This window comes from Oncorhynchus clarkii, chromosome 2 (assembly GCF_045791955.1).
Source record: "Oncorhynchus clarkii lewisi isolate Uvic-CL-2024 chromosome 2, UVic_Ocla_1.0, whole genome shotgun sequence".
Classification (NCBI taxonomy): Eukaryota; Metazoa; Chordata; class Actinopteri; order Salmoniformes; family Salmonidae; genus Oncorhynchus; species Oncorhynchus clarkii.
This window is the reverse complement of record NC_092148.1, coordinates 35436092-35439079: the sequence shown is the minus strand read 5'-3', so window position 1 is coordinate 35439079 and position 2988 is coordinate 35436092.

The following is a 2988-nucleotide window of genomic DNA, read 5'->3' as shown; positions in this document are numbered from 1 at the left end:
GCATTTTCGCCTAAAATGACATACCCAAATCTAACTGCCTGTAGCTCAGGACCTGAAAGAAGGATATGGATATTCTTGATACCATTTGAAAGGAAACACTTTGAGGTTTGTGGAAATGTGAAAATAATGTTGGAAAATATAACACATTAGATCTGGTAAAAGATAATACAAATTATAATTTTTTATTGTGTACCATCATTGAAATGCAAGAGAAAGACCATAATGTTTTATTCCAGCCCAGGCGCAATTTAGACATTAGCCACTAGATGGCAGCAGTGTATGGGCAAAGTTTTAGACTGATCCAATGACCCATTGCATTTCTGTTCAAAATGTTGTATCAAGACTGCCCAAATGTGCCTAATTGGTTTATTCAAACATTTTCAGGTTCATAATTGTGCACTCTCCTCAAACAATAGCATGATATTATTTCACTGTAATGGCTATTGTAAATTGGACAGTGCTGTTAGAGTAATACGAATTTAAGCTTTCTGCCCATATCAGATATGTCTATGTCCTGGGATTTTTTTTGGTTTCTTACAACCTCAGGCTAATCACATTAGCCTATGTTAGCTCAACCGTCCCACGCTGGAACACCGATCCTGTAGAGGAAGTTTGTAATTTCCAATTAAAAATGTCAGACTTGATTTGCAATAACGAAAAATGCATCAACCCCAACAAAATGCCCATTAATTATAATCCATATAATAATTCACATTTCCTGTTGCTGCAGGATTATTTTCCTGCTGTGAGAAGCAGGGTAAAATTAAGATGGTGTATCTGTAGGAGGGTGCCATTACACCTTGGTGATGGGCACAAGACCAGAAAGGAGGCGCTACATATAACAAATGCAATCCACCATTATCCATGATGATCAACGTTGAACTACAACCTCAGCACATCCTCAGCGTCTCTCATCCACAACATCCTGATCTTGGGTTATATTCACTAGGCACGGGACACAAGAAAATGGTCTGAAATTGAGGAAAACATGGAAGTACTATCAGAACTTGTCCAATAAGAAACTGCTTTATTTGTTTTCTGTTGCACAACGTTTTGAAGCAAATTAACTAATGAACATGACCCTAAAAACATTCTATGAACACAAAGCAGAATTCTGTTTAATTATTGTACACATTCATGTTTATACAGTGGCCGTCAACAGATTCAAGCCACTTGAGCCACTTTAAGCCACTTTAAGACGAAGGCGAGGTGTGATACTGCACCTACCTCACCACCAGAAAGAGGAAGCCTGCAAGTACACGCAAACACGTGCGTGTGCGCACACACGCACACACACACACACACACACACACATGAACAGAGGCCGTGGTGGAGACAAACACAATTGGCAGGGAGAAAGGAACATGTTGTTGGAAAGACAGCAGAGCAAGGACAAGCGAGCACAAAGATAACAAGCAGCCTGCACTGGCACAGAGTCAGAGACAATCTCCTTCAGGGGCATTCAGTATCACCAGTATTGGTCCTCTCTCAGTCAAACCAGGAAGGCCAACCTTACCTGCCGCTGTATCAACCGAATGTTTACTAAAAAAAGGAAGGACACAGTTCCTCTCAGGAAAGAACACTGCCACCAAACTGGTGGAACTAAGTGCCCGGTTCTGCATGTGTGGGTAGATCTGCATTTATTTGATATAAAAAACAATTGTTTTTATTTGTATTTGTGGTTTAACTGTCTTTTCCCAGCTCATGTCTCAGGGTGAACCACAGAGATAGATAGAGGACTCATCTTTGCATCTGTGCTATTATGGCATCTGATGATAGCATACCAAAAAGGTCATCGAGGACACAACCACCCGAGCCACTGCCTGTTCACCCCCACTACGATCCAGAAGGCGAGGTCAGTACAGGTACATCAAAGCTGGGATCGAGCGACTGAAAAACAGCTTCTATCTCAAGGCCATCAGACTGTTAAACAGCCATCACTAACACAGAGAGGCTGCAGCCTCATCATTGACCAATTTAATAAATGGATCACTAGTCACTTTAATAATGTCTACATATCTTGCATTACTCATCTCATATGCATATACTGTATTTTGCTACACTCGAAACAACATCTGCTAACCATGTGTATGTGGCCAATAAAATTTGATTGCCGTACTCTCCATTTTAAAGTACTACATTTTCTTATTTTATGTTTGAAAAAAGCATAAAGCTAATATTGGTGATTTACTGCACCCGCAGTGCTGGAGTCCTAAACCAAATCTTGTGTGTCATTAATTCTATTGTGGCCACTAGATGGTGGTGATATAGTTTAAAGCCATTTACAAACCATAGGAAACCAAATTTAAAAGAGAAGACAATGCTCTGATCATGGGCCAATCACTCCAAACCTGTAGGAATCCCCACCAGTTGACTACATTAAAATGGTGGAAGCCCTCGATGGCAATGTCCATGCTTAAACGGGTTATATCCATCTAGAGTCCTCTGTCTCTATGGGGTGAACCTGTCCCTCTCAGTGGAGCAGTGAGCTCTCAGCCCAGTGTTGTGTCTAAGGTCAGAGAGATAGGATGTGATGTGACTGCTCTCCTGCTGCTGCTGACAGACTGGCTTTCCTGGAGCAGGTAAAACAGAAGAGGAGTGCAGGTAGAGTAAACACACAATGCTGGTCAAACACATACACTGGATAGCGAGGGTCTGAGGGTCTATAGGCACGCGCGCGCACACACACACACACACACACACACACACACACACACACACACACACACACACACACAATATATACAGTAGTCAACAGTGAAAACACATTTACATGTTGTTTTCCTCTTCCGATTCAGTCTAAAATTCTTCTATTACCGTACTGTTTGCGCTTCTCATAGAACACATGCCAAGCACACCTGCCCCATCCTCACTCACATCAGAATAACTAATGTCACTCATGTCACTCACTGTACCTCAGTGTAAACCTGAACCTGCCACCCAGACTGATAGTGATCCACCTTGGCATCTCGAGTGGCGCAGCAGTCT